General features: G+C 38.3%; 1 pseudogene across 1 annotated transcript; it reads left to right on the top strand.

The window, feature by feature from the left end:
* Positions 1–1075: 1075 nt before the first annotated feature.
* LOC108532401 (succinate dehydrogenase [ubiquinone] iron-sulfur subunit, mitochondrial pseudogene) lies at positions 1076–1961 on the top strand (annotated as a pseudogene). The gene has a single exon (XR_001886435.1). The product of XR_001886435.1 is annotated as a succinate dehydrogenase [ubiquinone] iron-sulfur subunit, mitochondrial pseudogene (transcript).
* The last annotated feature ends 8268 nt before the right edge of the window (positions 1962–10229 follow it).

The following is a 10229-nucleotide window of genomic DNA, read 5'->3' as shown; positions in this document are numbered from 1 at the left end:
CTTCTTTATATCCAACTTTTAAAACAATATATTATTTTCTTTATTGTGGAAAAATATAGAAAATCGGAGGAAACACATCTTGTATAACACGTAGATAGAAAGGCTGCTGTTTATTTGTGTGCGTGTGTGTGTTTATATATGTTTTGTAGGGATGCTGGGACAAATTACCACAAACTGGGTAACAACACAGATTTATTCTCTGCCAGTTCTGGAGAAAAAAGGCTGAACTCAAGATGTCAGCAGGGCTACCCTCCCTCCAAGGGCCCTAGAGAGAATTTTTCTGGCTTCTTCCAGCTTTTGGTGACTCCAGGAGTTCCTTGCCTTGTAGCTACATAACTCCAGTCTCGGTATCCGTCCTCACATGGCCATGGCTTTCTCTGTGTCTGGGTCTTCTCTTCTGTCTCCTATACAAGGCTCGTTAAATTTAGGACCCATCCAGATAATCTAGGATGAGCTCATCTCAAGATCATTAACTCAATTATATCTACAAAGACACTACTCAGGAGCGTGGGTATTAGGACATGGAGAGATATTTTTAGGGGTCATAATTCAACCCATTACAACGTATGTGTGTGTGGGGGGGTATATATATATAAATATATATACGTTCTTCATGCATGCACATATGGAGAAACAGAAAAAAAAAAGCTACGATTCTACTATTCACATTTTGATGCATTTTCTTTTCTTTTCTTTTTTTTTTTTTTTTTTTTTTTTTTTGAAGTGGAGTGTTGGTTTGCTCTGTGACCCAGGCTGGAGTGCAGTGGCGCGATCTCGGCTCACTGCAAGCTCCGCCTCCCAAGTTCCCGCCATTCTCCTGCCTCAGCCTCCCAAGTAGCTGGGACTACAGCCGCCCGCCACCACGCCTGGCTATTTTTTTGTCTTTTTAGTAGAGACGGGGTTTCACTGGGTTAGCCAGGATGGTCTCGATTTCCTGGCCTCGTGATCCGCCCGCCTCAGCCTCCCAAAGTGCTGGGATTACAGGCGTGAGCCACCGCGCTGGCCCACATTTTGATGCATTTTCTTTAGGTGTTGGTGTTGGTTTTATGCAGCAATAAAACTTTTAAATGAGGAGCCAAGATGGCGGCGGTGGTGTCACTCTCCTTGAGGCACTGGTTACCGGCCACAACCCTTGGCGGAGCCTGCCTGCAGGCCTCCCGAGGAGCCCAGACAGCCGCAGCCGCAGCTGCCCGTATCAAGACATTTGCCATCTATCGATGGGACCCAGACAAGGCTGGAGACAAACCTCATATGCAGACTTATGAAGTTGACCTTAATAAATGTGGCCCCATGGTACTGGATGCTTTAATCCAGATTAAGAATGAAATTGACTCTACTTTGACCTTCCGAAGATCATGCAGAGAAGGCATCTGTGGCTCTTGTGCAATGAACATCAATGGAGGCAACACTCTAGCTTGCACCCGAAGGATTGACACCAACCTCAATAAGGTCTCAAAAATCTACCCTCTTCCGCATATGTATGTGATAAAGGATCTTGTTCCCGATTTGAGCAACTTCTACGCACAGTACAAATCCATTGAGCCTTATTTGAAGAAGAAGGATGAATCTCAGGAAGGCAAGCAGCAGTGTCTGCAGTCCACAGAAGAGCGTGAGAAACTGGACGGGCTCTACGAGTGCATTCTCTGTGCTTGCTGTAGCACCAGCTGCCCCAGCTATTGGTGGAACGGAGACAATTATCTGGGGCCTGCAGTTCTTATGTGGGCCTATCGCTGGATGATTGACTCCAGAGATGATTTCACTGAGGAGCACCTGGCCAAGCCGCAGGACCCATTCTCTCTACACCGCTGCCATACCATCACGAACTGCACGAGGACCTGTCCTAAGGGTCTGAATCCAGGGAAAGCTATTGTGGAAATCAAGAAAATGATGGCAACCTATAAGGAGAAGAAAGCTTCAGTTTAACTGTTTCCATGCTAAACATGACTTAAAACCAGCTCAGAGCTGGACATAATTTATGTCTAATTTGAGTTCCTTTAAAGATCTTGGTTTTCCATGAATACAGCATGTATAATAAAAATTTTAAGAAATAAAAAAACCTTCTAAATGAAATTTAATTCACAGATGATATACAGATTTGATCTATTTTCCATAATGATTTTCCATCTTTAAATATTGATTTAAAACTAAACTAATGGTTGCATCATAAACTATCTTAAATGTGCTATATTTTATTTAACCATTCAATTAATATTGAACACATGGGTGCTATAAATAAATGATGATGTAGTGAACAAAGTAATAAAAATCTAGCTTCTAAGGAACAATTTGTTGTTTTTGCCACCTCACATCCATTACCCCTTCTTCATAATATTACCTTAATTTTTCTTGGGGAAGTAACATTCTTTATTGGATAATGATTGGCAAGACAATCAATTAAGATGCACTGAATATTTTATATTAAAACAGATGTGAAACCTAACTTAGGATAGTTGGATGCTCTCTCCATAGCAACTGAATCTTAAGAAAAGTAAGACTGAAAACAGCTGTAGCTGATTCATCTGGTAGCTGATTCATCATGTAGCTGTTTCATTGCTTTCTGTTACCTGGTTCTCCAGAGTCATCCTGGTTCCTGCCCTTTTGGGGCCTCACTTTTCAGCTTTCTCTTTCAGTTCTAGGAACTGAACCAAAAATTTATGTTTTATTTTGTCTGAGCTGATTTCTGCTTTTGCAAACAAAGAATCTGAACTTCTACAAGGTGAATACTTTATTCATTTGTTTTTGGTATTTTTTGCTTTCTAATACAAATATTTAGTAATATAAATTTTCCTCTGAGAACAATTTTGTTGTTATACAAAATTGTTTTCTCACGTTAGTTGTTTTGTTTTGTTTTGTTTTGAGTTGCAGTCTTGCTCTGTCGCCCATGCTGGAGTGCAGTGGCGCAATCTTGGCTTGCTGCAACCTCTGCCTCCTGGGTTCAAGCAATTCTCCTGCCTCAGCCTCCCAAATCGCTGGGACTACAGGCACGTGCCACCATGCCTGGTTAATTTTTGTATTTTTAAATATGGGGTTTAGAGATGGGGTTTCACCGTGTTGCCCAGGCTGGTGTCAAACCCCTGACCTCAAGTGATCTGCCAGCCTCAGCCTCCCAAAGTGCTGGGATTACAGCCCTGAGTCACCATGCCCAGCCTGTTACTATTTTCTGAATAGACTTTTATTTCTTTTACTTGAGTTACTTGAAAAGATGGTTTTAGAACACCAATTGATTTTTTGGACAATTATTTTTTTGCTGTTTTTCATTTTGTGACATTATATTAAGAGAATTTGGGGTATTTATGGAAACCTTTATGTATATGTTTGTAGATATTCTCAAGTATTTGAAAAAATAGCCACACACACACACACACACACACATGCATAGCATGTATCTTTTAAGTCAAAGTTTTAACTGTATTGTTCATGTCTTTTACTATTACCCAATATCCCAAAGACACACAAACACACTATGAGAAAAAAGAACTACAGAACAATATCACTTGTGAACATATATGCAAATATCATCAACAAAATACTAGCAAACCGAATCCAGCAGCACATTAAAAGAATTATACCCATGACCAAGTAGGATTTATCCCAGGAATGGAAGGTTGGCTTAATATATGAAAATTAATCAGTGAAATACACCACATTAAAAGAATGAAAGACCAGCCTGGCCAACACAGTGAAACCCCGTCTCTACCAAAAAATACAAAAATTAACCGGGCATGGTGGTGCATATCTGTAGTCCCAACTATTCAGGATGCTGAGGCAGGAGAATCACTTGAACCCAGGAGGCAGAGGTTGCAGTGAGCTGAGATCGCGCCACTGCACTCCAGCCTGGATGACAGAGTGAGAGAGTGAGACTCTGTCTCCAGAAATAAATAAATAAATAAATAATAAAAGAGAAAATCCCACATGATAATCTCAATTGATGCAGAAAAAGCATTTGACAAAATTCAACACTTTTTCATGATAAATACACTCAATAAAATAGTAATAGAGGGGAACTTCTTCAACATGATAAAGGCCATCCACAAAAAAACCACAGAAAACATCACACTCAATGGTGAAAGACTGAAAATCTTTACACTGAGAACAAGAACAAGACAAGGATGCCCACTTTTGCCACTTCCATTAAACATAGGACTGGAAGTCCTAGCTAGAACAAGTAGGCAAGAAAATGAAATAAAAGACATATTGGAAAAGAAGAAGTAAAATTATCTTTATAAACAGATGACATGATCTAATACACTGAAGAACCTAAAAAATACACACGTGTTCACACACGCATACACATATACAATAGAGCTAACAAGTGAATTCAGCAAAGTTGCAGGATACAAAATCAGCACACAAAAATTAGTTGTATTTCTATACACTAGCAATGAACAATTCAAAAAGGAAATTTAGAAAACAATTCCATTTTAAATTTCAAAAGAAGATACTTAGAAATAAATTTAAGTAAAAGGGACAAATCTTATTTACTGAAAAAAAAAACAAAACATTGCTGGAGAAAATTAAAGAAGACCTAAATAAATGGAAAAAGATCCCACTTCATACATTGGAAAACTCAATAATGTTAAGATAACAGTACTGCCCAAAGTGATATACAGATTTAATGCAATTCCTACCAAAATTCCAATGGCATCTTTTTCTTTTACTGTTTTGTTTTCTCAGAACCGGAAAAACCTTTCCCAAAATTCATATGGAATTTCAAGAGACCCCAAAGAGTCAAAACAATTTTGTAAAAGAACAAAGTTGAAGGACTCACACTTCCCAATTTCAAAGTCTTACTACAAAACCACAGTCATCAAAACATTGTGGTATTGGCATAAGGACAGAGATATAAATCAATGCAGTAAAGTCAAAATAAATCTTCATATCTATTTGGTTTCTGACAAGGCTGTCAAGACTATTCAATGGGAAAAGGACAGTCTCTTCAACGGTGTTTTGGGAAAACAGGATATCCACATGCAAAAGAAATGAAGTTGGACCTTTACCTCACACCATATGCAAAAATTAACTCAGGATTCAGGGAAGAACCAAGAATCTGTCTCTCCACCTAGGCAACAATTAACACTGGCAGCATCTGTCTGATGTAACTATTTTATAACTCTGGAGTCTGCTGAAAGATTGCAACTTCTAGGAAAAGGTCTGGACCTTAATAGGTAGTTAATTTCAGTCCATTTTAGTTCTTAGCACAGTAGCAGTGATTAATTCCCACTCCTACCCCATGACAGACAGCTGTGCATGTGTTCCTGTAGTAGATACAAACAGCCTGTGGGAGCCAAGGGTGGGCAAAAAGGACCTTGTCCTTCAGCTATCAGGGATCTGTGCTCTGATGGCCTACTGCTGCTTCTAATCACAGAGGTGAAGACAAAGGCACTTGGGAAGGCTGAGATGGGAGGAACATTTGAGCCCAGGAGTTGGAGACCAACCCAGTCAACGTAGTGAAACCCAGTCACTACAAAAAATTTTTTAAACTAGCTAGGCATAGTGGTATGCACCTGTAGCTCCAGCTACTCGGGAGGCTGAGGTGGGAGGATCACTTGAGCCTGGGAGGTCAAGGCTGCAGTGAGCAGTGATCATGCCACTGTACTTCAGCCTGGGGGAGAAAGGGAGACTCCATCTCAGAAAAAAAAAAAAAAAAAAAAAAGACAATGAGGCAGCAGCTATTGTTGTAGTACCTCCCTCCCTTGTTGCAACTCCCTCCTTCTCTGGCTGAAGTGACTTCCAGGAGATTTAAAGGGCTAATGCCCTTTATTTCCTCCCTTCATTTTACTTTTTTTCTTTTTTGGAAGCCAGACCAAAAAAAGTACTAAACCGTTTTAAAAAAAAAAACTGCAAAAGCTCAGCCTTCTGAGATTAGAATTAAAACATAATTCTAACGGTTGCATCATAGACTATCTTCAATGTGCTATATTTTATTTAACCATTTAATTAATATTGAACACATAACTTTTTGATGCTATAAATAAATGATGATGTAGTGAACCAACTAACAAAAATCTAGCTTCTAGATTCTACATCCACAGATTTAACCAACGTGTATCAAAAAATATATGTTTATATTTAGAAATGGGTCCTTGCTCTATTGCCTAGACCGGAGTACAGTGGCATGATCATACCTCACTGCAGTCTTGAACTGCCAGGCTCAAGAAATCGTCTTGCCTCAGCCTCCCAAGTAGCTAGGACTACAGACATGCACCACCACACCCAGCTAATTTTTAAGTTTTTTTGTGAAGATGGGGTCTCACTATGTTGCCCTGGCTGGTTTTGAACTCCTAGCAACAAGTGATCCTCCCATTTTGGCCTCCCAAAGTGTCGGAATTACAGATGTGAGCAACCATGCCCAGGCTAAAAATATTTTTTTAAAACTATAAAAATAATACAAATTTAAAAACAATTCTGAATATAGTATAACAATTATTTACATTGCATTTATATTGTATTAGGTATTAGAAGCAATCAAGTATGTGAATAAAGTATATGCAAGTTGTACACAGGTTAAATGCAAACATTATGCCATTTACATAAGAAACTTGAAAATTTATGCATTTTGGTATCTACAGGGTATCCTGGAACCAATCTTTCACAGATACCAAGGGATGACTATATATGTCTTCCAAAAGAGAGAAAGAAATTAACACAATCCCAAATAAACAAAAGCTGAGGGAGTTCATTACCACTAGATCTGCCTTGTAAGAAATGCTCAAGGTAGTCATGCAAGGTGAAATGAAAGGATCCTAGACAGTAACTCAAAACCATATGAGCGAATAAAGATCTCAATAAAAGTAAATACATGAGACATTATAAAAGCTAGTGTTTTTTTTTTTTTTTTTTTTTGAGACGGAGTCTCGCTCTGTCGCCCGGGCTGGAGTGCAATGGCCAGATCTCAGCTCACTGCAAGCTCCGCCTCCCGGGTTTACGCCATTCTCCTGCCTCAGCCTCCCAAGTAGCTGGGACTACAGGCGCCCGCCACCTCGCCCGGCTAGTTTTTTGTATTCTTTAGTAGAGACGGGGTTTCACCGTGTTAGCCAGGATGGTCTCGATCTCCTGACCTTGTGATTCGCCTGTCTCGGCCTCCCAAAGTGCTGGGATTACGGGCTTGAGCCACCGCGCCCGGCCAAAGCTAGTGTATTTTAACAACAGTTTGTGGCATCATTTTTTGTTTCTACACGACTTAAGAAATGCTACATGACAAAAAGGGATGAATACATTTTTAAAAAAATATTAGTCTAAAAGCCAGTATTGCTGGGTGTGGTAGCTGACACCTGTAATCTCGACACTTTGGGAGGCCAAGGTAGGAAGATCACTTGAGGTCAGGAGTTGGAGACCAGCTTGGGCAACGTAGTCTCTATTTAAAAATTTAAAAATTATCCAGGCATGACGGCATGCACAAATAGTCCCAACTACTCAGGAGGCTGAGGTGGGAGGATCACTCAGCCCAGAAGTTTGAGGTTACAGTGAGCTACGATTGTGCCACTGCACTCCAGCCTGGGCAACAGAGTAAGACCTTGTCTCTATAAAAATAAAATAAAATAACTTTTTAAAAATATAAAATATAAGCCAGCATTACCATAACTTTGGTTTGTAACTGTTCATTTTGACTTTTACATAATTTAAGAGATTGATGCATTTAAAAAATTATTAATTTAGGTTTTCAAGCACAAAATGCATATGGATATAATTTTGTGACACTGACAGCTGAAACTGTGAAGACAGAGCTGTAAAGGAACAGAATTTTTGTACATTATGGACATTAAACTGGTATAATTTCAAGTTAGAATATTATACCTTTAGAATAGTACATTAAATCTCCATGTTAATCACAGAGAAAACAGCTGTAGAATGTATACAAAAGAGTTGGGCGTGGTGGCTCAAGCCTGTAATCCCAGCACTTTGGGAGGCCGAGACCGGTGGATCATGAGGTCAGGAGATCGAGACCATCCTGGCTAACACGGTGAAACCCCGTCTCTACTAAAAAATACAAAAAACTAGCCGGGCGAGGTGGCGGGCGCCTGTAGTCCCAACTACTCTGGAGGCTGAGGCAGGAGAATGGCCGTGAACCTGGGAGGCGGAGCTTGCAGTGAGCTGAGATCCAGCCACTGCACTCCAGCCTGGGCGGCAGAGCGAGACTCCGTCTCAGGAAAACCAAGAAAAAAAAAAAAAAAAAAAAAAAAAAAGTATACAAAAGGAAATGAAGAAGGAATTGAAATTTTTCACTACAAAATATCAGTTAAATGCAAAAGAAGATTTTCACTACAAAATATCAATTAAATGTAGGAAATAAGGGACAAAAATCTACAAGGCATTTAGAAAACAACCAGCAAAATGACAGAAGTATCTCCTCATCCATCATTATTTTAAATGTAAATGAGTTAAACTCTCTAATCAAAAGAGATTAGCAGAATGGATAGAAAAACATGATTGAACTATATGCTGTCTACAGGAAGTTCACTTTAGATTCAAAGACACAAAAGATTGAACATGAAAGAATGGAAAAAGATTCTCCATGCAAATAGTAACCAAAAGAGAGCAGGGGTTGCTATTCTAACAATGAACAAAATAGACTTTAAGTCAAAAAAGATTAAACGAGACAAAGAAGAACATTATACATTAATAGGAGGTTCAATGTAGCAAGAAGGTATAATAATTATAAACATTTATGCACCTAATAACAATCAAAACTTGTGAAGCAAAAACTGACAGAATTGAAGAAAGAAATAGACATTTCTAAAATAAATGTTGGAGACTTCAAAACCCCACTCTCAATGGGGAGACTGATTTGAGTAATAATAAAACTCCGGTCTCCCACACAACTGGCTCTGCTTGAATTAGTCTATTTCTATTGCAATTCATCTGTCTTAGTAAATGGACTTTGTCTAGGCAGCAGGCAGGGTGAATCCATTGGGTGGTTACAGTGCAATCATAGCTCACTGCAGCCTCAAATTTCTGGGCGAAACCAATTCTCCTGCCTCAGCCTCCCAAGTAGCTGAGATTAAGGCACGTGCCTCCATGCCTAGCTAATCTTTATTTTTTGTAGAGATGGGTCTTACTATGTTACCCAGGCCGGTCTCAAACTCCTAAGATCAGGTAATCCTCCCACCTCAGCACCCTAAAGTCCTGGGATTACAGGTATGAGTCACTATGCCTGGCCTTACACTATCATTCTTATTGGATATTTTAATCTTTTTACAATTCTATGTAGAATATTGTTCTGATTATATAGTATGTAGGGCAACGTAAGTAAATCAATCAGTTCTTAATTCTCATTCCAGCTCTGCCACTGTCTAAGTTGTCTCAACTATAAAATGGTGATAATTTATTTCAGAAACATTGTAAGAATCAAATGAAATAATGATTTGACTTTATGAAAATATATTATATAAACTGAAGTATCATTTTTCATTGGTATTCTGGTATTCTTGATAATTCAATGTATAAGAGTATTTCATTTAACTTCTTTTCAGTTAAATATGTTTTTTGATGAAAATGTATTTTAAAATCAAAAGGGGCTGAAATTAGTTGTAAAGTAAAAAGATAGAAAAAATAGGAATTATGAAGTTAAGAGATTATTCTGGTCATTGTAGATAGCAAGTAGAAATGGTACTAATTTATATAGCACTCATAATTTATACATGACACTAAATAATCATGTTTACCAATCAAAACAATATGAAAAAGAGAAAAGCAAAAAAACGCAGACATAAAACTAGAAAATTCACAAACTTATGAAAATAAACAACCAATAAATCAAAGTAGAAATTCAAATGACAATGAAAACATAACATACCAAAATTTATGGTTTTGTGCCTTAAGGCAGTGCTGTAGTGGAAATTTATAGCTATACATGTTTACATTAAAAAAGAAAGATGTCAAACCTAATTTTATAACTTATAGAACTAGAAAAAGAAGAACAAACTAAACCCAAAGCTAGCATAAGAAAGGAAATTTAAAAGATGAGCACAGAGACCAACAAAATCGAGAACAGAAAAACAATAAAGAAAATTAATAAAACCAGAAACTGGTTCTTTGAATATAACAAACATTTATCTAGATAGACTTTTTAAAAATGAGGCCAGTTGCAGTAGCACACACCTGTAATCCCAGCACTTTGAGAGGCTGAGGCTGGCAGATAACTTGAGCCCAGGAGTTTGAGACCAGCCTGGGCAACATAGTGAGACCCCATCTCTATAAAAATATTTTTTAAATTAACTGGGTGTGATGGT

The sequence above is a fragment of the Rhinopithecus bieti genome, unplaced genomic scaffold (genome assembly GCF_001698545.2).
Source record: "Rhinopithecus bieti isolate Rb0 unplaced genomic scaffold, ASM169854v2 scaffold_1058, whole genome shotgun sequence".
In the NCBI taxonomy this organism is placed as follows: domain Eukaryota; kingdom Metazoa; phylum Chordata; class Mammalia; order Primates; family Cercopithecidae; genus Rhinopithecus; species Rhinopithecus bieti.
The sequence above is the reverse complement of the archived record's forward strand: the minus strand, read 5'-3'. Positions and strand labels throughout refer to the sequence as shown.